Source organism: Stegostoma tigrinum, chromosome 10 (assembly GCF_030684315.1).
Source record: "Stegostoma tigrinum isolate sSteTig4 chromosome 10, sSteTig4.hap1, whole genome shotgun sequence".
Classification (NCBI taxonomy): Eukaryota; Metazoa; Chordata; class Chondrichthyes; order Orectolobiformes; family Stegostomatidae; genus Stegostoma; species Stegostoma tigrinum.
In genome coordinates, this window is record NC_081363.1 from 674,521 (window position 1) to 702,403 (window position 27,883).

General features: G+C 45.2%; 1 protein-coding gene across 2 annotated transcripts in view; it reads right to left on the reverse strand.

Annotated features, from left to right (window-relative positions):
• The window catches only part of tmem63c (transmembrane protein 63C), a 277,667-nt gene that overhangs the window by 191,823 nt on the left and 57,961 nt on the right, over positions 1 to 27,883 (reverse strand). Inside the window, exon 1 of one of the 2 annotated variants that reach the window (XM_059649416.1) lies at positions 3,776 to 3,870. The exons of the other annotated variant lie outside the window; for it this stretch is intronic. The gene's annotated coding sequence lies outside the window, so the exon portion shown is untranslated. Of the gene's footprint in view, positions 1 to 3,775; positions 3,871 to 27,883 lie in introns of those variants that run through there. 2 annotated transcript variants of the gene reach the window in all.

Sequence of the window (27,883 nt, forward strand, 5' to 3'; positions counted from 1 at the left end):
TAATACAACAGGGAAGGAGATTGCTAGGGGCTTGTCAGAGATCTTTGTATCCTTTTTTGCTATAGCTGAGGCCCTGGAAGATTACAAAATGCCGATGTTATTCCTTTAAGTTAGGGCCACAAGTGAAATCATATATCGAAATGCATCATCATGCTGCAGCCTCATGTAAACAATTAGCATGGGATGCTCAGACGACTGTATCATGGCTTTCGGGGACAGTGTTAAAAGGGACTTCAGAACAGTACATCTCTCCCGCTCTAACGGGGCCTTCAGAATTCTAATAGTACTGCCTCAGGTTAATAGCCAGTGCTATCTTGTCTCAGGATAACAACATAGCTGTTTTTATACTGGGTACTGCTCCACTCCCTCTGTTATAGAGTATGCTGAATGGCTTCACCTTGTTCCTATATCTTATCTTTGTCTCTCTTCCATTGTTACCAGTAGCCACAGTCTCCAGTCTTCCCCTATGCATAATAAGCTGACCAATGCTCTTCAAAAGAGGAAGAATGTGTTCCAGCAGGACCTCACTCACTCAGTGCCAACCTGTAAATCCAATGCTATATACAACCCTCTCCTGCATTTCCATGCCTCCCCTAGGTACCTTTGGCAGCACTTTCTAAACCAGCAAATTCTACCATTTAGATGAACGAGTGCAACAGATGCATGGGAAACACTATCACCTACAAGTTCCCTTCAAAGCCACACACCACCCTAACTTGAAACTATTTTGTTGTTCCTTCACCTTCAATGGGTCAAAGCCCTGGAATTCCCGTTTGGGCATCACTACCGTGGAAGTACTGCAGCAGTTCAAAAACCAGCTAACAACTAACTTCTGAAGGGTAATGAAGGAGCAGTATTAAATGCTGGCCTAGCCAGCTACTCCCATCCACATAACGTAAGTGAATAGAAACAGGGGATAAGTCATTGAGAATCTTGTACAGTGTTTGCACAATGGGAATATCATGAGCAGCAGCTGAAAAATTGTGGGAGAGATACGTTGTTGTGAAACATATAACCGTGCTAAGTGTATGCAAAAAAAGAGCTGGTGGTTTAGTGCTGAATGACACAGTAAGACAGTGCAAGGTAATGGGGGCACAGTGCTATGTTGTATTTAACAAAGCTGAGATGCTTGTAGCTATGATGAGAAAACATTTCAATAACAGATGTAGAAAGTCTGGAATAAAAACAGAAAATGCTAGAAATATTCAATAGTGATGGTAGCATGAGATGTAGAGTGAGGTTTGGTCAAATTCTCTGAGCAGGTCTTCCCATCATCCTCCCAACCACGCCCAACCTTTCTGCAATTTTTACAGAGAAACCAACAAGGTCTAAAGCAACCCACCTGTCCTCATCCCAATTGAGGCTACTAAATATTTAATGAGTGGCTATTTACCACAAAGTTTTAGACTTCCCTGTGTCTGAGGGCTGCAGAACATTGACTCTGGGGAATGATATCCCAGCATGCCACCAACTCCATGAGGTAGAACTTCCTCTCGAGTGAGTGAGGGGCACCAAGTTTTCCCAACCACCAAATAAAATCATCTCAAAATTTCAGCTTGATGAGGACCCTTCATCAGAATCCATTTTTAAAAAATTTCGTTTATCTCTTGAACAATTGAGTAAAATCACCGAATGATTTTCTAACACTGAAGCCAATTTTAAAACAATGTTCTTTAATGGTATGTGAGTTTTCCCAGCTGAACAAGCAAGTATTGCCCATTTCTAAGTGCCCTCAAACTAAGCGGCTTGCAAGCCTATTTCTGGGGGCATTCAAATGTCAAGCACACTGCTATACATCTTAAGTCACAAGTAGCGAATACGAAGTAAGGATGGCAGATAAGGAACATAGAACATAGAACAATACAGCGCAGAACAGGCCCTTCGGCCCTCGATGTTGCGCCGACCTGTGAACTAATCTAAGCCCCTCCCCCTACACTATCCCATCATTATCCATATGCTTATCCAACGACTGTTTAAATGCCCCTAATGTGGCTGAGTTAACTACATTGGCAAGCAGGGCGTTCCACGCCCTTACCACTCTCTGAGTAAAGAACCTGCCTCTGACATCTGTCTTAAATCTATCACCCCTCAATTTGTAGCTATGCCCCCTTGTACAAGCTGATGTCATCTTCCTCGGAAAAAGACTCTCACTGTCCACCCTATCTAATCCTCTGATCTGATCATCTTGTATGTCTCTATTAAATCCCCTCGTGGACTCCTTCTCTCCAATGAGAACAGACCCAAGTCCCTCAGCCTTTCTTCATAGGGCCTGTGCTCCAGACCAGGCAACATCCTGGTAAATCTCCTCTGCACCTTTTCCAATGCTTCCACATCCTTCATGTAATGGGACGACCAGAACTGTACACAATATTCCAAGTGAGGCCGCACTAGCGTTTTGTACAGTTGCAGCATGACATCACGGCTCCGGAACGCAATCCCTCTACCAATAAAACCTAACACACCAGAAGCCTTCTTAACAGCACGATCAACCTGGGTGGCAACTTTCAGGGATCTATGTACATGGACACGAATATCCCTCTGCACATCTACACTACCAAGAATCTTTCCATTGACCCGGTATTCTGCCTTCCTATTATTCCTCCCAAAGTGAATCACCTCACATTTATCCATATTAAACTCCATTTGCCACCTTTTGGCCCAATTCTGCAGTTTATCCAAGTCTCCCTGCAACCTGCAATATTCTTCCACACTGTCCACCACTCCACCGACTTTAGTGTCATCTGCAAACTTACTAACCCATCCACCTATGCCTGTGTCCAAGTCATTTATAAAAATGACAAACAGCAGTGGTCCCAAAACAGATCCTTGAGGCACACCACTAGTGACCGGACTCCAGGCGGAATATTTTCCATCAACCACCACTCATTGCTTCTTACACAAAGCCAGTTTCTAATCCAAACTGCTAAAATCTACCTCAATCCCATGCCTCTGTATTTTCTCTAATAGCCTACCATGTGGAACCTTATCAAAGGCTTTATTGAAGTCCACGTACACCACGTCAACTGCCCTACCCTCATCCACATGCTTGGTCACCTTCTCAGAAAACTCAATGAGGCTTGTGAGACATGACCTGCCCTTGACGAATCCATGCTGACTATCGCCGAAGGGCCTGTACTGTGCTGTAATGTTCTATCTCCAATCAAATTGTTGCTTGTTGGATGATTATAAATCCTATCTCTTATAATACTTTCCAAAATTTTTCCTGCAACACACGTAAGGCTCACAGGTCTGTAATTACCTGGGTCACTACCTCCACCCCTACCTTATACTATCATCCATATGCCTATCGAATAGCTGCTTAAATGCCTCTATGGAGGCCGACTTCACTACCTGCTCTGGTAACACATTCCATGCCCCTACCACTCTCTGACTAGAGAACCTACCTCTGACGTCTCCCCTATATCTACATCCACTCACTTTAAAGCTATGCCCCCTCCTCATAGCTACCTCTACACTAGAAAAGTGTCTCTGGCTGTCCACTCTATCTATACCTCTGATCATTTTGTACACCTCGATCAAATCATCTCTCATCCTTCATCGTTCTAAGAGAAAGCCCTAGCTCTCTCAATCTTTCTTTGTAAGACCTTTTCATTCCAGGCAACATCCTGATAAATCTCCTCTGCACCTTTTCTACTGTTGCTACTGAGCATCAGTGGTGGAGGGAGTGGATGCTTGTTCATGTAGTGCCAATCATGTGGGCTGCTTTGCCCTGGATGCTGTCAAGCTTCTATAGTGTTGTTGGGGCTATACTCACTCAGCAAAGTATTCCATCACAATCTTGACTTGTGCCTTGTAGATGGTGGACAGGCTTTAAGGAGTCAGGAGGTGAGTTACTCGCTTCAGGTTTCCTGCGAATAGTGCTGGGCATTGTTCACCGATGACTGTACATCTGACCTGCTCTTGTAGCCCCTGCATTTATGTAGTGAGTCCAGTTGAGTTTCTGGTCAATGATAACCCTCAGGAAACTGACAGAGGATGATTCAATGCAGTTGAATGTCAAGGGGCAATGTTTAGATTGTCTGTCATTGGTGATGGTCATGGTCTGGCATTTGTGTGACAGAAATGTTACTTGCCACTTGTCAGCCCAAGCCTGGAAATTGTCCATATCTTGTTGCATTTGGACATGGTCTGCTTCAGTATCTGAGGAGTGGTGCTGAACATTGTTCACCGATGACTGCACATCCTCACTTCTGATCTTATGATGGAGGGAAGTTCATTGATGAAGTAGATGAAGATGGTTGAAGATAATAAAATGTGAGGCTGGATGGACACAGCAGGCCAAGCAGCATCTCAGGAGCACAAAAGCTGACGTTTCGGGCCAAGACCCTTCATCAGAGAGGGGGATGGGGAGAGGGAACTGGAATAAATAGGGAGAGAGGGGGAGGCGGACCGAAGATGGAGAGTAAAGAAGATAGGTGGAGAGAGTATAGGTGGGGAGGTAGGGAGGGGATAGGTCAGTCCAGGGAAGATGGACAGGTCAAGGAGGTGGGCTGAGGTTAGTAGGTAGATGGGGGTGCAGCTTGGGGTGGGAGGAAGGGATGGGTGAGAGGAAGAACCGGCTAGGGAGGCGGAGACAGGTTGGACTGGTTTTGGGATGCAGTGGGTGGGGGGGGGGGGGGGGAAGAGCTGGGCTGGTTGTGTGGTGCAGTGGGGGGAGAGGACAAACTGGGCTGGTTTAGGGTTGCAGTAGGGGAAGGGGAGATTTTGAAACTGGTGAAGTCCACATTGATACCATATGGCTGCAGGGTTCCCAGGCGGAATATGAGTTGCTGTTCCTGCAACCTTCGGGTGGCATCATTGTGGCAGTGCAGGAGGCCCATGATGGACATGTCATCTAGAGAATGGGAGGGGGAGTGGAAATGGTTTGCGACTGGGAGGTGCAGTTGTTTGTTCCGAACTGAGCGGAGGTGTTCTGCAAAGCAGTCCCCAAGCCTCCGCTTGGTTTCCCCAATGTAGAGGAAGCCGCACCGGGTACAGTGGATGCAGTATACCACATTGGCAGATGTGCAGGTGAACCTCTGCTTAATGTGGAATGTCATCTTGGGGCCTGGGATAGGGGTGAGGGAGGAGGTGTGGGGGCAAGTGTAACATTTCCTGCGGTTGCAGGGGAAGGTGCCGGGTGTGGTGGGGTTGGAGGGCAGTGTGGAGCGAACAAGGGAGTCACGGAGAGAGTGGTCTCTCCGGAAAGCAGACAGGGGTGGGGATGGAAAAATGTCTTGGGTGGTGGGGTCGGATTGTAAATGGCGGAAGTGTCGGAGGATGATGCGTTGTATCCGGAGGTTGGTAGGGTGGTGTGTGAGAACGAAGGGGATCCTCTTAGGGCGGTTGTGGCGGGGGCGGGGTGTGAGGGATGTGTTGCGGGAAATACGGGAGACGCGGTCAAGGGCGTTCTCGATCACTGTGGGGGGAAAGTTGCGTCCTTAAAGAACTTGGACATCTGGGATGTGCGGGAGTGGAATGTCTTATCGTGGGAGCAGATGCGGCGGAGGCGGAGGAATTGGGAACAGGGGATGGAATTTTTGCAGGAGGGTGGGTGGGAGGAGGTGTATTTTAGGTAGCTGTGGGAGTCGGTGGGCTTGAAATGGACATCAGTTACAAGCTGGTTGCCTGAGATGGAGACTGAAAGGTCCAGGAAGGTGAGGGAGGTGCTGGAGATGGCCCAGATGAACTGAAGGTTGGAGTGGAAGGTGTTGGTGAAGTGGATGAACTGTTCGAGCTCCTCTGGGGAGCAAGAGGCGGCGCCGATACAGTCATCAATGAACCGGAGCAAACCCCACCTCTTCCTCCGGTACATTGATGACTGTATCGGCGCCGCCTCTTGCTCCCCAGAGGAGCTCGAACAGTTCATCCACTTCACCAACACCTTCCACCCCAACCTTCAGTTCACCTGGGCCATCTCCAGCACATCCCTCACCTTCCTGGACCTTTCAGTCTCCATCTCAGGCAACCAGCTTGTAACTGATGTCCATTTCAAGCCCACCGACTCGCACAGCTACCTAGAATACACCTCCTCCCACCCACCCTCCTGCAAAAATTCCATCCCCTATTCCCAATTCCTCCACCTCCGCCGCATCTGCTCTCACGATAAGACATTCCACTCCCGCACATCCCAGATGTCCAAGTTCTTTAAGGACCACAACTTTCCCCCCACAGTGATCGAGAACGCCCTTGACCGCGTCTCCCGTATTTCCCGCAACACATCCCTCACACCCCGCCCCCGCCACAACCGCCCTAAGAGGATCCCCCTCGTTCTCACACACCACCCTACCAACCTCCGGATACAACGCATCATCCTCCGACACTTCCGCCATTTACAATCCGACCCCACCACCCAAGACATTTTTCCATCCCCACCCCTGTCTGCTTTCCAGAGAGACCACTCTCTCCGTGACTCCCTTGTTCGCTCCACACTGCCCTCCAACCCCACCACACCCGGCACCTTCCCCTGCAACCGCAGGAAATGCTACATTTGCCCCCACACCTCCTCCCTCACCCCTATCCCAGGCCCCAAGATGACATTCCACATTAAGCAGAGGTTCACCTGCACATCTGCCAATGTGGTATACTGCATCCACTGTACCCGGTGCGGCTTCCTCTACATTGGGGAAACCAAGCGGAGGCTTGGGGACCGCTTTGCAGAACACCTCTGCTCAGTTCGCAACAAACAACTGCACCTCCCAGTCGCAAACCATTTCCACTCCCCCTCCCATTCTCTAGATGACATGTCCATCATGGGCCTCCTGCACTGCCACAATGATGCCACCCGAAGGTTGCAGGAACAGCAACTCATATTCCGCCTGGGAACCCTGCAGCCATATGGTATCAATGTGGACTTCACCAGTTTCAAAATCTCCCCTTCCCCTACTGCATCCCTAAACCAGCCCAGTTCGTCCCCTCCCCCCACTGCACCACACAACCAGCCCAGCTCTTCCCCCCCACCCACTGCATCCCAAAACCAGTCCAACCTGTCTCTGCCTCCCTAACCCGTTCTTCCTCTCACCCATCCCTTCCTCCCACCCCAAGTCGCACCCCCATCTACCTACTAACCTCATCCCACCTCCTTGACCTGTCCGTCTTCCCTGGACTGACCTATTCCCTCCCTACCTCCCCACCTACACTCTCTCCACCTATCTTCTTTACTCTCCATCTTCGGTCCGCCTCCCCCTCTCTCCCTATTTATTCCAGTTCCCTCTCCCCATCCCCCTCTCTGATGAAGGGTCTAGGCCCGAAACGTCAGCTTTTGTGCTCCTGAGATGCTGCTTGGCCTGCTGTGTCCGTCCAGCCTCACATTTTATTATCTTGGATTTCTCCAGCATCTGCAGTTCCCATTATCTCTGAAGATGGTTGAACTTAGGATACTACCTTGAGAAATTCCTGCAGAGATGTCCTGGGGCTGAGATGACTAACCTCCAACAACTACGCCCATCTTCCTATGTGTCAGATATGAATTCAACGGCCAGACAGTTTGTCCCCGTGACCCATCGATTCCAGTTTTGCTAGGGCTCCTTGATACGACACTCAGTGGATAGCAGCCTTGATGTCAAAGACAGTCACTGTCACTTCACCCCTGGAATTCAGCTCTTTTGTCCGTGTTTGAGACAGGGCTGTTAATGAAGTCAGGAGCGACATGGCCCCAGCGGGTCCCAAACTGGGCGTCACTAAGCAGATGCTGCTTGACAGCACTTTTGATGGCACCTTCCATCCCTGTGCCGATGATCAAGAATGGACTGATAGGGCAGAAATTAGCCAGGTTGGATCTGTCCAGCTTTTTATGTTGCTGGGGCAATTCCTTTAGAGAGTGCCATGATGGAGTTTCTACAAGGATGCCACGATCAACCCAGCTGTGCTGTGATAATAACTGTCTGGCTAGTGCAAAATCTGCTGCAACATGTCCAGACCACTCAATCCTGAAAGTCACCACCCATCCTCGCTAAGCCCCCACACTGCCTTCTCAACCTGCCATAACCTCCAAATTTTAACACCTCACCTTAGTTGCCTTTGTGATAGCCCACTCAGGGTCCTCACCTCCACTACACTCAGGGTCCTTTCGCAGGCTCCTCACCAACTGTCCTTCTTCCCTGACTTTCCCAAAGCCCTCTGTAAAGGCAGCAAACTGCAAATCAGCATTTCTTCACATTTAGCTGACTCCATGAACAATAATGGGGTGCTCTATGGACAGACTCAGGGAAATCCTTATCTCTGTCTTAAAACAGCAACCCATTATTTGGAGACTATACCTTCTAGTCCTAGACTCTCCCACAAGGAGTTGGGGAGGCCATGACCTGGTAGTACCACGATAGATCATTAATCCAGAAACCAAGGTAATGATTTGGGAACATGAGTTTGAATCCTGCTATGGCAGATGGTAGAATTTGAGTTTAACCAGGTGATTGATGTGAAGAAGGTCTTGAGAAGATCGGTCTTGGAACTGGAAAGATTGGTGGCCGATGGAAGTTAACCCTGATAAATGTGAGGTAATGCTCCAAAAGCCTGTGATTTCAAGTAAACCTTTCGGACTATAACCTGGTATATGTGACTTCTGACTTTGACCAGTAATGTGGTTAACTCTTAACTGTCCTCTGGGACAATGAGAGATGGGCAATAAATGTTGGCCTAGCCAGCAATGCCTGCATCTCATGAATGAATTTTTAAAAAATTAAGTCCCCTAAGAATCTTGAATGTTTCAATAAGGTTGCCTCTCATTTTTCTAAACTCCAACGGGTACAAGCCCAATGTATCCAATCTACTCAACCTCTCCTTGTAAGACAGTCATAGAGTCATAGAGCTATACAGCATGGAAACACACTCTTTGGACCAACTCGTCCTTCCATACCTGGTGCCAGTCTAGAGAACATTTTTTGGTCTACCTCCAATACTAGTCTATCTTTCCTCGAAAAAGGGGACCAAAATTATATACTACATTCCAGATGTGGTCTGACTAGTGCCTTGTAAATTTTTAACAAAACTTCTCTATTTTAACATCCCATTCGATTTTAATTAAGGGCCAGCATTATTATTTGCTGAACTTCGATGTAGCATTTTGTAATTTAGGACAAGGACCCAAATCCCCCTGTGCTGCAGTTTTCTTCAGTCTTTCTCCATTTAAAAAATGTCAGATCGTCTGTTCGCAGATCTTTTGCTCTCTGCTCTTTACATTTTACTGTAATGATGTTGTGTTGTTATGATTTTTTTCAAATCAAATTACCAGTATCAATCTTACACTTTAGCAGCTATTTTTAAGAAAACAGATAAAAACTAGAGACCTAAACACAAACTGAAGACCTTACTTTTACTTTGAAAACCAGAAGCATCTACCAATCCTACTCACCAATCTTTTCCTTGCACTTGTATTACACCCCGGTTAAAGCAAAATGAAGCTGAATGGTTGGTGAGTAACATTAAGCACTCGTCCAACTCCAAACCCAAGACTGTAACACCCAAATATGTAACCTTTCTTGTGTCCTGCCACTTGATCCCAGGGGAAGTACAGATTCCAGACGATAAACACCATCCCCAGTGTAGTCAGTGGATCCCAAAGCAGATAGATTCACTCGGCACACAGTGTTAGTTGATCACAGTTCAAATGGGGATAGCCAACGTCTTTGAATTGATGTCGCAAGTTTTTCAGTGGCTGCAGCTTCAGTAATGATTCAGTTCCAAACCCACACTTTCATAATGTGGAATCAAGCTAGATGATTGGCTGGCGCTGGAACAGGTCCTGGTTTAACACTGCCTGTTATTTGAAATAGACAGAAGAAATTTATGGACTTCAAGAAATTTAACCCTGGCAGCCTGTTCTGACATTAAAAACATGGCTGACCTGTATCGCAACTCCTTTCCCTTTGCTCCAAACAGCTTGGAAACTTCACCCAACAAAGGTCTCGCCATCTCAGTTTCAGAAATTACAATTAATTACAAATTGGGTGGCAAGATGGCTCAGTGATTAGCACTACTGCCTCACAATCTCAGGGACCCGGGTTTGATTCCACCCTGGCTGTGTGGAGTTTGCACATTCTTCCTGTGTCTACGTTGGTTTCCTCTGGATGCTCCAGTTTCCTCCCACCGTCCAAAGATGTGCAGGTTCGGTGGATTGGCCATACTAAATTGCCAATAGTATCCATGGATGTGCAGGCTAGGTGGATTAGCCATGGGTTTTGTAGGTGGAGTGTGTCTGGGTGGGATGCTCTTTGAGGGGTCAGCATTGACTCGATGCGCTGAATGGCCTGCTTCCACACTGTAAGGATTCTGTGATTCTATCTCATAGACCCAAGAGTTTAAAATCTCCTTTCCACACGGTGTGAATCACTCTTAAACAACTGCCTCAAGAGAACCATAGAATGCCTAGGGAAGAGGCCATTTGACCCATCAAGTCTGCACAAACTCTCCAAACAGCATCCCACCTAGGTCCAGCCCCCTACTGTATCCCGTAAACTCACATTTACCATGGCTAATCCACCTAGTCACATCCCTGAACCTACAGACAATTTCAGCATGATCAATCCACCTAAGTTACACACCTTTGGACTTTGGCAGGAAAAAAGAGCACCCAGCAGAAACACACACAGATACAGAGAAGAACATGCAAACTCCCTGTGCATGTTGGAATCAAACCCAGGTCCCCGGTACTGTGCGGCAGCAGTGCTAACCAGTGAGCCACTGTGCTGCCTAACTTTAGTTTATACCTTTGAGTTCTGGAATCTTCCACGTGAGAAAATGGGCTTCACGGTAAATTTTTTAAACATAGGACCACAAGACCACAAGATATAGGGGCAGAGGTACGCCATTCAATCATGTCTGGTACATTTCTCAATCCCATTCTCAGACCTTCTCTCCATCACTTTTGATCCCCTTAGCAATCAAGAATCTATCTAGCATAGTCTTAAATACATTCAATGGCTTGGCCACCCAGCCCTCTGAAGCAATGAGTTTCGATAAACCAGCTTCCGGCTGAAGAAATTCCTCCTCATCTCAATTCTAAAGGGTCACCTCTTGCCACCCAGGTTGACAGGGCTGTTAAGAAGGCATACAGTGTTTTAGCTTTTATTATTAGAGGGATCGAGTTCCGGAACCAAGAGGTTATGGTGAAGCGGTACAAAACTCTGGTGCAGCCGCACTTGGAGTATTGTGTACGGTTCTGGTCACCGCATTATAAGAAGGATGTGGAAGCTTTGGAAAGGGTGCAGAGGAGATTTATTAGGATGTTGCCTGGTATGGAGGGAAGGTCTTACGAGGAAAGGCTGAGGGACTTGAGGCTGTTCTCATTAGAGAGAAGAAGGTCGAGAGGTGACTTAATTGAAACATATAAAATAATCAGAGGGTTAGATAGGGTGGATAGGGAGAGCCTTTTTCCTAGGATGGTGACGGCAAGCACGAGGGGGCATAGCTTTAAATTGAGGGGTGAAAGATACAGGACAGATGTCAGAGGTAGTTTCTTTACTCAGAGGGTAGTAAGGGAATGGAACGCTTTGCCTGCAATGGTAGTAGATTCGCCAACTTTAGGTACATTTAAGTCGTCCTTGGACACGCATATGGACGTACATGGTATAGTGTAGGTTAGATGGGCTTGAGATCGGTATGACATGTCGGCACAACATCGAGGGCCGAAGGGCCTGTACTGTGCTGTAATGTTCTATGTTCTATGTTCTATGTTCACTCTGAGGCTGTGCCCTTGGGTCCTAGTCTCTCCTTCTAGTGGAAATGCCTTCTCCATGTCCATTTAACCAGGCCTCTTAGTATTCTATAAGTTCCAATCAGATCCCCCTTCATCCTTCCAAAGTCCAGGTACAGACTCAGAGTGCTCAACCACTCCTCATATGACAAGTCCTTCGTCCCCAAAATCATTCTTCCAAACTTCATCTGGACCCCATCCAATGCCAGTACATCATTCCTTAGATACAGGACCCAAAACTGCTCACAATATTCCAAATAAAGTCTGAACAGAGCCTTCTACAGCCTCAGCAGTACATCTCTGCTCTTGTATTAAAGCCCTCTTGAAATGAATGCAGCATTGCATTTGCCTTCCTAACTGCTAACTGACCATGTATGTTAACCTTAAAAGAATTTTGAATTAGGACTCCCAAGTCCCATTGTGTAGGGAGTTCTGCTATAACACGTGTTCTGGCAATGCGAATTGGCTATAACCCAACTGACAAATAAGGGAATGCTATTTCTAAAATGCGAACGTGTGTTGACTATAACATGTTTGCATTGCTTCCAACTTCTCTCCTTCAACGCATAGACCAGAGTGCAATAGCAACTTTTGAAGCTTATTATTTAAGGCACACACTTAAGAGGCTGATTGCAGCCACTGAGGGGGGATAAGGACAGTGTTCTTCAATTTTGGAAGAGGTTTAACATCAAAAATGCAATGGACAATATCATGGAGGCCTGGGATGATGTCAGTAAGGACTGCTTGCATGCAGTTTGGCGGAAGCTTCTCCCAGATTTTTTTCATGATTTTAAAACTGTTAATCCAACAGAAGAGCTTCCAGGAATCATAGAACATTGTGTTGATCTTGCAAGGCAAGCTGGATTTGAAGAAGTGAAGAGTGAGAATGTTGAAGTGCTGCTCGAGTCTCACCTTGAAGATCTCTCTAAAGCTGACCTACAACAACTTGTCACTGAGGGGGAAGTGGAAGCTGGAGTTGAATAAGATGAAGTCCAGGATGCAGCATCGCGACAGCTTTACACTTCTCCCTCAGCTGCCCCCCTCCCTCACCCCCATCCCAGGCCCCAAGATGCATTTCCATATCAAGCAGATGTTCACCTGCACAGTGGTATATTGCATCCACTCTACCCGTTGTGGCTTCCTCTACATTGGGGAAACCAAGCAGAGGCTTGGGAACCACTCTGCAGAACACGTCCGCTCGGTTCACAATAAACAACTGCACCTCCCAGTCACGAACCATTTTAACTGCCCCTCTCATTCCTTAGCTGACATGTCCACCCTGGGCCTCCTGCAGTGCCATAATGATGCCACTCGAAGGTTGCAGAAACAGTAACTCATATTCTGCTTGGGAACCCTGCAGCCCAATGGTATCAATGTGGAATTCACAAGTTTCAAAATCTCCCCTCCCCTCACTGCATCCCAAAACCAGCCCAGCTCGTCCCCGCCTCCCAAACCTATTCTTCCTCTCACCCATCCCCTCCTCCCAACTCAAGCTGCACCTCCATTTCCTACCGACTAACCTCATCCTGCCCCCTTGACCTGTCCGTCCTCCACGGACTGACCTATTCCCTCCCTACCTCCCCACCTATACTCTCCTCTCCACCTATCTTCTCCAATATCCATCTTCAGTCCGCCGCCCCCTCTCTCCCTATTTATTTCAGAACCGTCTCCCCATCCTCCTCTCTGATGAAGGGTCTAGGCCCGAAACGTCAGCTTTTGTGCTCCTGAGATGCTGCTTGGCCTGCTGTGTTCATCCAGCTTCACGTTTTGTTAGCTTTCCACTTCTGTTTTGTCTTCTATCCTGAGGGAAATTAAGAAGCAGTTGCAGATCCAAGAGGACAATAATTATAATGCAGAAAACTGCAGGGTAGCAGTTCATAGAATAAGATCTTATTTGACACCCTATGAACTGCTTCTTCATGAAAGAAGAAAACGGGAAAAGCGTCAAAAACTGGATTTTTTTTTTAAGCCAACCCCCAAGAAACAGTCAGAAGACAATTAACCACAGCCATCTGCTTCAATTAACTATTTTTCACCCTAACTCTGCGACCACAACTCCACCTGAAGGCAATGATGATGGTGATGGCAACCCTCAGCCCCTGCATTAACAACACAGTAACCTTAAATCCTCCTCCCCATCAAGTCATCTTGACATTTTTTTCAAAACAAGGTGTTAAATTTACTTTTATTTCACTATTAGATGTGAATTAAACATTTATTCATATTGTGCTATCCTTTGTGTCAGGTTTTTGAGTAATTTTTGAGTGATTTTTTTGGTGGTCTGCTCCAACCCCACTTTTCCCATAGGCCCCATTATTTCTATAGCTCGATTTTCAAAATCGCAATGTTGTGTAGGAATGCAACTGTTGTGTTATAGTTGTTATAACTGTTGTGTCACCCTCTTAATGTCACCCAACTTAATTGACACATATAAAATAATCAGAGGGTTAGATGGGGTGGATAGGGAGAGCCTTTTTCCTAGGATGGTGACAGCGAGCACAAGGGGGCATAGCTTTAAATTGAGGGGTGAAAGATATAGGACAGATGTCAGAGGTAGTTTCTTTACTCAGAGAGTAGGAAGGGAATGGAACGCTTTGCCTGCAACGGTAGTAGATTCGCCAACTTTAGGTACATTTAAGTCGTCATTGGACACGCATATGGACGTACATGGAATAGTGTAGGTTAGATGGGCTTGAGATCAGTATGACAGGTCGGCACAACATCGAGAGCCGAAGGGCCTGTACTGTGCTGTAATGTTCTATGTTCTATGTTCTCTACGTCTGTTCAGGTCATTCTGCTGTCTCCCCACTTACTCATCAATACCTGCTCCACCCCATCTTTGTGCCATCTGCAAACGTAACAACAATTCCCTCAGTTCCTTCATCTGACCCCTGCGGAACTTCACTTGTCACCAGGTGTCATCCTGACAAAAACATTATTTTACCCTTCTCCCTGCCTTCTGCCAATCAGCCAATCCTCTATCCATGCCAATATCATGCACTGAACACCAAGAGTTCTTATCCTATTTAGCAGTGTCCTATGCGGCACCTTGTTAAAGTCCTTCTGGAAATCTCATCCTCTCACCTTTCTTTGTCTAACATGTCTGTTACCTCCTCAAAGACTGTCAGGTGTAACCACTCCTTGCCAAAGCTGTACCAACTCAGCCCTATTTCACCATGCACTTCCAAGTACTTCAAGGATCAAGGGCAGGCTAACTGGCCTCTAGGTCCTCTGCCTCACTCCATTCTTAAACAGATGTGTTATAGAGTCATAGAGTCAGAGAGTCCTACAGCAAGAAGACAGGCCCTTCAGCCCAAATGGGTCCATGCTGACCAATATGTCTATCCGCACGAACCCCATTTCTCTGCTCTTGGCCAATGTCCTCCTAAACATTTCCTATCCACGTATTCATCCAAATTCCCTTTAAATATTGTTAGTGTGCCCGCCTCAATCACTTCCACTGGCAGCTCATTCCATACGCATACCACCCTCTGTGTAAAAAAGTTGCCCCTCAGGTCCCTATGTAATCTTTCCCCTCCTACTTTAAACTGCTGCCCTCTAGTCCTTGATTCTCCAACCCTGGGAAAAAAAACTGAGTGCGTTCATCCTATCCACGCCTCTCATGATCTTATACACTTCTGTAAGATCCCCACTCAGTCTCCTATGTTCTGAAGAAAAAGTCCTAGCTTGTCCAACCTCCCCCTATAGCTCGGTCCCTTGAGTCCTGGCAACATCCTTGTAAGCGAGTTTTGAGATACATACAGATGAGGAAGGACACCACTTTGATTGGGACAACACATCCATCCTAGGACAAGCCAAACAAAGACACGCACGAGAATTCCTAGAAGCATAGCGTTCCAACCGGAACTCCATCAGCAAACACATTGGCTCCAAATCAATCTACCATCCTCTGAGAAAAAGAACAGGAAATGACATCACCAACGCAGGAAATGCCATCGCTAACACAAGGAAACCTAAACAGATAAATAGAAAGCGGGACATAACACCAGCGCTTCACCAGAGGCTCACTGATGATGTTACCTAGAATGGTGATGAAACGTCTGAAAATGGACCTTCCAGCTCAGTGAGCAAACTCACTTCCAGAACATCCTTGTAAATTTCTTCTGCACTCTTTCCCATCCAATAACATCCTTCCTATTGCAAGGTGACCAAAACTGAACATCATACTCCAAGTTAACAAAGTGTGAGGCTGGAATAACACAGCAGCCCAAACAGCATCTCAGGAGCACAAAAGCTGACGTTTCAGGCCTAGACCCTTCATCAGAGAGGGGGATGGGGAGAGGGTTCTGAAATAAATAGGGAGAGGGGGGAGGCGGACCGAAGATGGAGAGAAAAGAAGACAGGTGGAGAGGAGAGTATAGGTGGGGAGGTAGGGAGGGGATAGGTCAGTCCAGGGAAGATGGACAGGTCAAGGAGGTGGGATGAGGTTAGTAAGTAGGAAATGGAGGTGCGGCTTAAGGTGGGAGGAAGGGATGGGTGAGAGGAAGAACAGGTTAGGGAGGCAGAGACAGGCTGGGCTGGTTTTGGGATGCAGTGGGGGGGAGGGGATGAGCTGGGCTGGTTGTGTGATGCAGTGGGGGGAGGGGACGAACTGGGCTGGTTTTGGGATGCGGTGGGGGAAGGGGAGATTTTGAAGCTGGTGAAGTCCACATTGATACCATTGGGCTGCAGGGTAGTTCCCATTATCTCTAGGACTGAAACGTCAGCTTTTGTGCTCCTGAGATGCTGTTTGGCCTGCTGTGTTCATCCAGCCTCAGACCTTGTTATCTCAGATTCTCCAGCATCTGCAGTTCCCATTATCTCTGATCACAATAATATTCCAAGTGCTGTACAACTGCAACATAATTTCCCAACTCCTGTACTCAATGCCCTGACTGATGAAGACCAGTGTGCCAGACACCTTCTTCATTGCCATGTCTACCTGTGACTCCACTTTCAGAAAATTGTGCACCTGAACTCCAAGGTCCCTCTCTTCTATTACACTCTTTAAGGCCCTACCATTCACCATGAAACTCCGACCTGGATTTGACATTCCAAAATGCAACACCTCACACTAATCTATATTAAACTCCATTTGCCATTTCTCGGCTCGCTTCACAGCTGATGAAGATTCTGTTGCAATTTCTGATAACCTTCCTCACTGTCCATGATACCACCTATTTTAGTGTCATCGTATATTAATCATGCCTCGTACATTCTCATCCAAATCATTGATATAGATTACAAACAGCAATAGGTGCAGCACCGACCCCTGGGGGTACACCAGTAGTCACAGGCTTCCAGTCTGACAAGTATCCTCCCACTGTTACTCTGCTTCCTACCATGAAGCCGACTGTGTATCCAATTTGCCAGGTCTCCCTCCATTCCATGTGATCTAACCTTCCAGACCAGCCAACCATACGGAACCTTATCAAAGGCCTTACTGAAATGCATATAGACTACGTCTACCGCTCTGCCCTCATCAGCCTTCCCGGTCACTTGATCAAAGAACTCTAATAAATTTGTGAGGCATGATCTCCCACACAAGAAGCCATGTTGACTTCTCCAAATCAAATCTTGTCTTTCTAAAATCATGTATATCTTATCCCTCAGAATCTTCTCAAGTAACTTAGCTACCAAAGATGTTAAGCTTACTGGTCTACATTTCCCAGGTCATTCTTTGCAGCCCTTCTTGAATAAGGGTACAACATTCGCTACCCTCCAGACTTAAGGACTTCACCTGCGGCTAATGATGATGCAAATATATCAGCCAGGATGAAGCAATTTCTTCTCTAGCCTCTTGCAGGGTTTTTGGATATAGCTTAACAGGACCAGGAGATTTATCCACCTTCATACATTCCAATACTTCCAAAACATCCTCTACTGTGATTATGGACTGTCCCCAAGATATCGCCACTAACTTCCCTAAGTTCTCAAGTCTTCACGAGTTTCTCCACGGTAAACACAGCAGAAAAATACTCATTGAGAATCTTGCCCATCTCTTGCTGCTCCACACATACATGTCCACATAGGTCCTTAAGGGGTCCGATTCTCGCTAGTTATTCTTTATCCCTTAATATACTTAAAGAATCTCTTTGGATTCACCCTAGCCTTCTCAACCAAAGCTATCTCGTGCTCCCATTTCGCCCTCTTGATTTCCTTTTTCAGTAAACTCCTGTATCCCCTATATACGTCCATGTATTCCCTTGATCCAAACTGGCTTTTTCTGGTCAAAGTCAAATATTTCATATCATCCAGAGTTCCCTGCACCTATCAATCTTGCTCTTCACCCTCCCAGTAACATATAGACCCTGAACTCTATCTATCACACTTTTAAAGGCCCCCCACTTGCCAGAGGTCCCTTTGCCTGCAAACAAACTGCTCCAAGCAACCTCCGCAAGCTCCTGTTTAATTCCATCAAAATTTGCCTTGCCCCAATTTAGAACTTGAACCAGTGGACCTGTTTTGTCCTTCTCTATAAGTATTTTAAAATTAATAGAACTACAGTCACTGGTCCCAAAGTGCTCCCGCATTGTCACCTCAATCACCAGTCCTGCCTTATTTCCCAAGATTATGTTGAGTTTTACCCCTTCCCAAGTAGGACCTTCTATATTCTGTTTGAGGAAACTTTCCTGAACGCGTTTAACAAATTCAACCCCATCCCAACACAACACTTTGGCAGTCTCCGTCTAAGTTAAGAAAATTAAAATCCCCCTCTACAACCATCCTATTTCTCCTGCAAGTCTCCACAAACTTCCTGCATATTTCTTCTTCTAATTCCCGTTGGCTACTTGGGGGCCTATAGTACAACCCAATAATGTCACCGTCCCCTTTTTAATGCTTAACTCCATCTAAAGCCTCACAGAATGGTTCTCTACTGCAGTGATACTCCCCTTAATCAAAAATGCAACTCTACCTCCCCTCTTTCCTTCACCTCTGTCCCACCTAAAACACTTGTACTCTGGCACATTAAGCTGCCAGTCCTTTCCCTCCCTTAGCCATGTTTCCATAATGGCTATAGAATCCCAGTCCCACGTACTTATCCACGCCCTAAATTAATCAGCCTAAACTGTCAGCCTTCTTGCATTGAAGTAGCAATTTTAGACGCAATTTTATCCCACAGGCATTTCTCGCTCCCTGGCCAGGCATTAGAAGTCACTCGCATTGCTATGGGTCTGGAGTCACATGTTGACCAGACCACATAAGGACAATAGTTTTCTTCCGTAAAAGACATTAGTGAACCAGTTGGGTTTTTCCTGGCAATTGGCAATAGTTTCATGATCATTATAAGATCCTTTGTAATTACCATTTGACTATTAATCCAGGCATCCAGATAATGTTCTGGAGAATTGGGTTCAAATCCCACCATGACACATGCTCCAGAAGGATCCATTTGAAATCCAGATTTCTTGTTTATTGAATTCAAACTTCACCACATGCCATGGTGGGATTTGAACTGAAATCCCCAGGACATTACTCAGGCGCCTGGATTATGTTCACCATTTTCCTGTCCTCCAGAACCCTTCCTGGCTCCAGCGATTTCTGAAAATCACCAGTGCCTCCACAATCTCCTTCAGATGATATATCCTGATTGCAGGTACCAGGCTGGCAGCACAGCCTTCGGGACTCTCGATCCTGGCCACAGAGAACTGCATCTATTTCCCTGACAATACTATCCCCAATCACAATACACTTTTTTCTCCCCTCTCTTGAATAGCTTCCTGTACCATGGTGCTATGGTCAGTTTGCTCATCTTCCCTACAGCTCCCACTCTCACCCACACAGGGGGCAAGAATTTCAAGCCTGTTAGACAAGCCCAACAGCTAAGTCTCTTTCAGCACTACCTCCCTCACTTACAGTCACACCCTCCTGTCCCTGACCACTGACCAAATTTGAGATAGTTAATCTTAGTCGTGTGACTGCCTCCTGAAACACAGTATCCAGGTAACTCTCCACCTCCCTAGTGTGTCAGTGTTGAAGCTCAGACTCCAGCTCATCAACTCTGAGCCAGAGATCCTCAAGCAACCAACGTTTGCTACACAAATGGTCACTACGTACAACAATGGGTCCATCAACTCACATATCATTCAGGTATAACACATCTCCTGGTCCTGCATGTCTATTTTTCTTACTTTAGAACATAGAACATAGAACATAGAACATAGAACAGTACAGCACAGAACAGGCCCTTCAGCCCACAATGTTGTGCCGACCATTGATCCTCATGTATGCACCCTCAAATTTCTGTGACCATATACATGTCCAGCAGTCTCTTAAATGACCCCAATGACCTTGCTTCCACAACTGCTGCTGGCAACGCATTCCATGCTCTCACAACTCTCTGCGTAAAGAACCTGCCTCTGACATCCCCTCTATACTTTCCACCAACCAGCTTAAAACTATGACCCCTCGTGCTAGCCATTTCTGCCCTGGGAAATAGTCTCTGGCTATCAACTCTATCTATGCCTCTCATTATCTTGTATACCTCAATTAGGTCCCCTCTCCTCCTCTTTTTCTCCAATGAAAAGAGACCGAGCTCAGTCAACCTCTCTTCATAAGATAAGCCCTCCAGTCCAGGCAGCATCCTGGTAAACCTCCTCTGAACCCTCTCCAAAGCATCCACATCTTTCCTATAATAGGGCGCCCAGAACTGGACGCAGTATTCCAAGTGCGGTCTAACCAAAGTTTTATAGAGCTGCAACAAGATCTCACGACTCTTAAACTCAATCCCCCTGTTAATGAAAGCCAAAACACCATATGCTTTCTTAACAACCCTGTCCACTTGGGTGGCCATTTTAAGGGACCTATGTATCTGCACACCAAGATCCCTCTGTTCCTCCACGCTGCCAAGAATCCTATCCTTAATCCTGTACTCAGCTTTCAAATTCGACCTTCCAAAATGCATCACCTCGCATTTATCCAGGTTGAACTCCATCTGCCACCTCTCAGCCCATCTCTGCATCCTGTCAATGTCCCGCTGCAGCCTACAACAGCCCTCTACACTGTCAACGACACCTTCGACCTTTGTGTCGTCTGCAAACTTGCTGACCCATCCTTCAATCCCCTCGTCCAAGTCATTAATAAAAATTACAAACAGTAGAGGCCCAAGGACAGAGCCCTGTGGAACCCCACTCACCACTGACTTCCAGGCAGAATATTTTCCTTCTACTACCACTCACTGTCTTCTGTTGGCCAGCCAATTCTGTATCCAAGCAGCTAAGTTCCCCTGTATCCCATTCCTCCTGACCTTCTGAATGAGCCTACCATGGGGAACCTTATCAAATGCCTTACTGAAGTCCATATACACCACATCCACAGCTCGACCCTCATCAACTTTGACCCTCACTCTGAATGTAATCTCTCCTTCCTGATCACGCTAAGCTTACTGTTTTGAATCAGAACACTGTTTTGAGAATAATACAAGATAAAATAATACAAATTTAAAAAATGTCTTTATAATTTTGACCCTAAGGCTCTGGTATTGTACTTTCATTGCACCTTTCACAACTTCAGCACATCTTAAAGTGCTGCAATGCCAATTATGTACTGTTGAAGTGAAGGCCTGTTGCAACATAAATTTGCACGCTAAGTTCTCACACAAAATATTGTAATGAATAACAAGATAGTTTGATGCTCCTCCATACCACCCGACCCTCTAACAAAGCAGAACATTGTCACTTGGTCAGTACTTTGCTAAGAATTAGAGATAAGAATTATGACTCAGCCATAGCTGACACTATTTTGTCAGTAAATCAAGCAAAATAGTTCCTCCCTCAATTCTCCTGAAAGTATGGACTCAGCCCAGGGAAAAGCTTCATCAGGTTATTCTTCATCTGCGATCCCAGACAGTGATGCCATTAAGAATGCTGTACTATGCAGGCTTCACAACCAAGCTGATGTTTCACAACCAAGGCCAATTACACCTATACTGCCAGCATTTCACAATCCTGGTCACTGGAGCTGAACTTCTGCAGTATCTTGAAATGCTGAGGTCAGTGTGAGAAGATAAGAATGAGAATTAAGATTAGGTTTATTGTCACATGTATCGCTGTACTTGAGTACATGAGTGCAGCAAAAAGAGTACAAAGTCGCCATTTCTGGCTCCATCTTAGGCGCAAAGATATGTAGGTACGACATCTTAGGTATAAGTTAGAAAAAAGAAAAAATAAAGTTAAAAGATCAGCATTTCAGTCCTTATAAATCTAGGTTCAAAGCTATCTAGATATATATCTTAGATATAAATTCAAAAATTAAAGACATAAGGTAAACATTCAGCATTGCAGCCTTTCTATAACAGTGAGTCCATGCTGGGCTTCATCGAGACTTGGAATCCATTGAGTTTGCATTAGCTCAACTCTCCACCACAAATATAGAATCTGATATTTGAGACACATTTGATTCAATGCTACAGCAGTATAGCATGTCATTTACTAACAAACTGTTTGGACCAAATTGCCCATTTCATTGTTGTATCCTCCCTATATCGCCAAACATGCGAGTGCTGATAGCAGCCAGATAAGCGGCCTGTCAACATCAGCTGCTCATTAAGGACTTTTGAATGTTCATTATGGGATATGTCTCTCCCTAACTGACCTAGAGAACAATGCAGCGCAGAACAGGCCCTTCGGCCCTCAATGAATATGGTGGCGAGTTGCCTCCATGAACCGCTGAAGTCTTTGATATGTACAGACACCCACAATGCCGCCATTGAAAAGAAGTTGCAGGGTTTTGATCCAGTGACACTGAATAAATGGCAATACAGGTCTAAGCCAGGATGATATGTGCCTTAGAAAAGAATGTGCAGATGGTGGTGTTCCCATGTGTCTACTTTTCTTGTCCTTTTACATGGTAGGAGTCACCGGTTTTAAAGGTGCTGTCAAAGGAGCATTGAAAAGTTGCTGCAGTATATTTTGTAGATGCTACATACTGCTGCCACTGAGAGTTGATAGAGGAAGAAGAGAACACTTAGTGTGTGTGTGTTTGCTGGGACAGGATTCGTATATATGGTACAGAGCTGCTTTGTCCTGTATGGTGTCAAGCTTCTTGAGTGTTATTGGTACGGCACTCATCCAAGCAAACAGCGAGTATTCCAAATTTATTCCTGCCTTGTAGAGGTGGACAGGCTTTGGGAGTCAAGAGGTGAGTTACTTGCTGCAGAATCCTGTTCTTATAGCTGAAGTATTTATAAGCCTTGTCCACTTTAGTTTCTGCTCAATGTAACCTCTAGGAAGACACAGTGATGGTAATGCTATTGAATGCCAGACGGAGGTCGTCAGATTCTCTTATATTGGAAACATCTATTACCTAACACTTGCATGGTCCTTACTGAATATGGACAGGAAATATTTAGTTTCTCTGGAGTATCACATGGTTCTGAACATTGTGCAAACATCAGTGAAGGAACATCCCCACTTCTGATGCTCTTGTGGATTTAAGGTCATTGATACAACAATTGAAGATATTTAGGCCTGGATCACTACCCTGAAGAACTCCTAACCAGCCCTGTGGTTGGTGTCCGACAATAACTTTCCTTTGTGGTATGTATGATGTTGAACCAGGTGTAGTCTAGTTGCAGCACGGCAGTAGATTGGAGGGGTGGGGTTGGTGAGGGATGGAAGAAAGATTTCTTAAGGAAAATTTCTGAATCTTTTTCATGTAACTGACATTTTGGGCTCTCCTCAATCTCACACATCCTCAACATGCTGATCGGACTCAGTAAGTATTAACATTGGAGACCATGAAACATAGCCCAAGGTACTTACATCAGGATCCAACCTCACAGGGCTAATAGTTGGTGCTGAAGCTTTGAGGAATGGAGGAGTGTCAGACAGTATTGTAAGAAATGAACTCACTGATTGCAGTTGTCCGACTGTTGCCGTCTCTTCAAAATCTTGAAAACAGAGCTCCACACAGCTTGTTAGCTGCTTTCTGTCAAATGGTGATCTGCCTCAGATCCTATCTCACCAAGTGCTGCAGGCCACTGAGTAATGATCCTGTAAACGCAGCTCACTGCACACACAACATTGCCACGGGCCGAATCGGTGAGTCAGCATTGCACAAGCTTCAATACAAACCAATTAGCTGCAATTGTTTTTCTACCTCTGCAGCCAACAAGACCTGAATTACTGATTCACCATCAGCTTCATTCTGCTAATAAGCAATTGCAGGCATCAATCTAAGGTTTTACAGAATCAGCAAATATTCAGCTCAGGAACAAGACTCAGCCCATTCCCTCTTTCAATGTAAACAATATCCAAATTTCCAGAAGCCAGTAATCTCCCTTCTGCCGACAGCCATCATAGCATTACAAGAACAACAGCCTCCTTGTTATCCACTCCTGGGGTATTAACATCCTCACTGTGCACACATCCTGGGGTAACGGCCCTCTCAGCACATAGAAACTATGAGCTAGTAGCTTCTTCAATGCATACATACCCTGGGATAAGCAACCTTTGTGTCCAACTGCATCAAACTGTGTGTGAATCCTTGGTACGCAAATATCAAGCATCACTACAAACTGAGGCTGTATCTGGTGTTGTCAAGTATGGGTCTGACCTCATCGCTGAGGAACACTCCAAGTAGTTGGACCCCTCTTTGTCACCTGTCCTTCATGGAAATATTTGCAAAGAAAAACATCTTTGATCACCAGTCCATCAGGCAATGATGAGCACATAGCACCCTTGAGACCCTGTGGGAAAAGGAGAGGGTGGATCCTGTTGCATGGTTCCCTGAGCAGACTTTCAAAGTCATCTGGAAAATTGCCTCATCATTAGAACTTTCCAACAAAATGTAGCTTGGCTCCCTTCTCACAGGTTTGCAACAAGATTTGGGTGGAGACAGACTGACTGGTGAAATAAGCACACACACATTTCAGGTCCAATTTAATGTTGCCAAGTGTGAAGTGATGCACTGGCAGAACAAATACTTACAGCAGTCAATTATAATGAGCATTGTTTTGCGAGGTGCAGGAGGAGCAGGTGCTTCATGTTGACCAATCTTTGAAGGCAAATGGTCAAGTTGACCTGGTTACTAAAGGGAGGTGACAGCCTCATGGTATTATTGCTGGACTGTTAATCCAGAGACACACAAACTGAACCTGAATGTTAACCTTAAGAGAATCTTAAACTAGGTCTCCCAAGTCCCTTTGCACTTCAGATTTCTGAATTCTTTCCCCATTGAGAAAACAGCCCACATCTCTTTTCCGTATAACCTCACACTTTGTTGCACTGTATTCCATCTGCCACTTCTTTCCCTATTTATGTAGCATGTCCAAGTACTTCTGCAGCCTCCACAATTCCTCAACATGACCTTCCCCTCCACCTATCTTTGAGTCATCTGCAAAAATCACAACAATGCCCTCAGTTCCTTCATCTGACTCATGTAGAACTCCACTCATCACCAGTGTCATCCTGAGAAACACCCTTTTATCCCTCTCTGCCTTTCGCCAGTCAGCCAATCCTCTATCCATGCCAGTAGCTTGCATTTAACACCATGGGTTCTTATCTTGTTTACCAAACCTCCTGTGTGGCACCTTGTCAAAGTCCTTCTGCAAATCGCAGTAGATCACATTTGCCCTGCCCCGTGATTTAAGAAAGTTGTGCTGTAAGCTGAGTGGCACAGATATATTTTAAATATCATTTGCATTAGATTTGGATTTTTGAAGTCATCTGAAAATAAATTAATTAATAATTTACTTATGAGTGCTTCTGCAGCCAAAGATTTTTTTAACTAAAAGTTTGTGAGGGCTACTTTTCAGAACTAATGGGTTTTTATTTACTTTGGGAAGGTTTGCGACCTAGCAAGGTGATCCATTGTGCCTTGAGGTGCCTGTTAAAAATTTCTCTACTTTTTCGCTCAGGGAAAACATTCGTAGCTTAGACAGAGAAAAGAAGAAAGAGACCTTTGCAGATTTATTTTCCATTTTAGACAGTTCTGGACAAGTTTCGTGTGTAAACTTGCTTCTGAAAAAGGGAGAATATAGTTAGATTTATTAAAATTAGTTTATATTAGAGTAAGAAGTGATTGCCTCAGGCCAGAAGTGATTGAATAAAACACTGAAGAGGTTATTTGAAGCTGCAAACAGGTAGGTGTATGACAGCTTCTTCTTGGAGCTATCAGACTTTCCTCACTGGGAATTGAAGTCACATTAATCCCACCGAAAAGGGAAAGAACTGTGGATGCTGTAAATCAGGAACAAAAACAGAAGTTGCTGGATTTTTGCAACAACTTCTGTTTTTGTTGCCACTGAAAAAGGAATTTTTTTGACAGGAGTACTGTACAATGATGGTTTTGGGTACTCTACCAGGCTGTTTTTCAGATCTATAAAGGTGTGCTTTGGATTAATAGGCTTATATTTCACCCCATGTTTCAAAACCTTTAAATTTGCATAAATAGTAAATAGTTTGATTTATTGTGTTATATCTTCATTCATATTGCTTAATAAACATCTGTTTTATTGATAAAGCAAAATCTGCAACTTTGCATTCTTATGTTTCAGAGACAGACTAACTTGTCAACCAAAATGAACAAAATATGATTTATGAAGCCAAATTTCAGACTTATCCAGTAATAACATCAACTAGGATTGTAACAAGGTGCATACAAACATGGAACATGCTTTGACTCAAGAAATAAGACAACATTAAGGTGAGGGAATCAAGTAACTGAAGAGAAAATAAATTGAACTTATTTGACAGCCAGAGGAATACTGCCAGATAATGAGAAGAACACATGGTTACACAACAAGTAGAACACACTGGCAACAGTACAGAAGGAAAATACTTGGCTGGAAAAAATCTGTTGTTAATGTTCCAATCTGAAGATGATCCGAGACTGCTCTGCGGAAGTACTTACATTTTTATTTAAAATGCCATATTTCTACAGAAAGCGGGCAATGAAGTATAACCATGATACGTGATGAACACCAAATTAACCACGGACAAACACAAAGTGGAGAAGCACAGGTCCATAATGTGTGATGAAAGTTTTGAGAAGTTATCACAATAACTCTTCTCACTTGGCTTGTCCCTCAATTTACAGCCCCCAAGTATGCTTATCATGAAGACTTTTGATGCTGTTTGCTTTACTTAAAACAGAATGATGAAATAGTCTATTCAAATCTTTTGCCTTTCTTCAAAATGCCATATGGCGGTGAAATTTGGGACAAACTTCCAACAGCATCCAGTCAAGCCTAACTACCATAAAATCTCGCATTTTGTCTCAGACACTGGAACATAAGAGCATAAGAAATAGGAGAAGGAATTGGCCATCTGGTGCGTCAATCCTGCTCCATCATTCAATAAGATCATCACCTTTTTGGGAACTTAGCTCCACTTACCTGATCACCATAACCCTTAATTCCTTTACTGTTCAAAAATCTACCTTTGTCTTAAAAACTTTCAACAAGGTAGCCTTAACTGCTTCATTGGGAGGGGAATTCCAAAGATTCACAATCCTTTGGGCACAGATGTTCCTCCTCAACTCAGTCCTAAATCTGCTCCCACTTATTGTGAGGCTATGCCCCGTAGTTCTAGTTGCACCCACCAGTGGAAACAACTTACTTATTTCTGTACAAAAACAAAGTTGCTGGAAAAGCTCAGCAGGTCCGGCAGCATCTGTGTAGGAGAAGACAGAATTAACGTTCAGGTCCAGTGACCCTTCCTCAGAACTGATGGTGGCTGGGAAAACGTCGGTTTATTTGTAGAAAATAGGGATAGGGAGTAAACGATAGGATAGAGCCCAAAGAGAGAGAAAGACAGTTGGACAGACAAAGGAATTGCTAACAGTCAGGCTGAGAGGGTGAATAGTTGTTAATGGGAACTGCTAGTGACTAACAACAGGGGGTGTATAGTGGCAGGCTATATGGTAACAAGGCCTGGTGTGTGGGGTGGGGGGCTGGGACATGGGAGAGTTTAGGCCCTAAAATTATTGAACTCAAATTTGAGTCCGGAGAGCTAGAGGGTCCCCAAGTGGAAAATGAGGTATTGTTCCTACATCTTGCACTAGGCTTCACTGGAACACTGTAGCAAGCCGGAGGCAGAGATGTTGGCCAGGGAGCAAGGGAGGCAACAGGTAGTTCACGGTCTTTTTTGTGACCAAAACATATATGTTCTGGGAAGCGGTCGCCAGATCTATGTTTCGTTTCCCCAATGTAGAGGAGACCATGTTGTAAGCAGCGAATGCAGTAGACTAGAT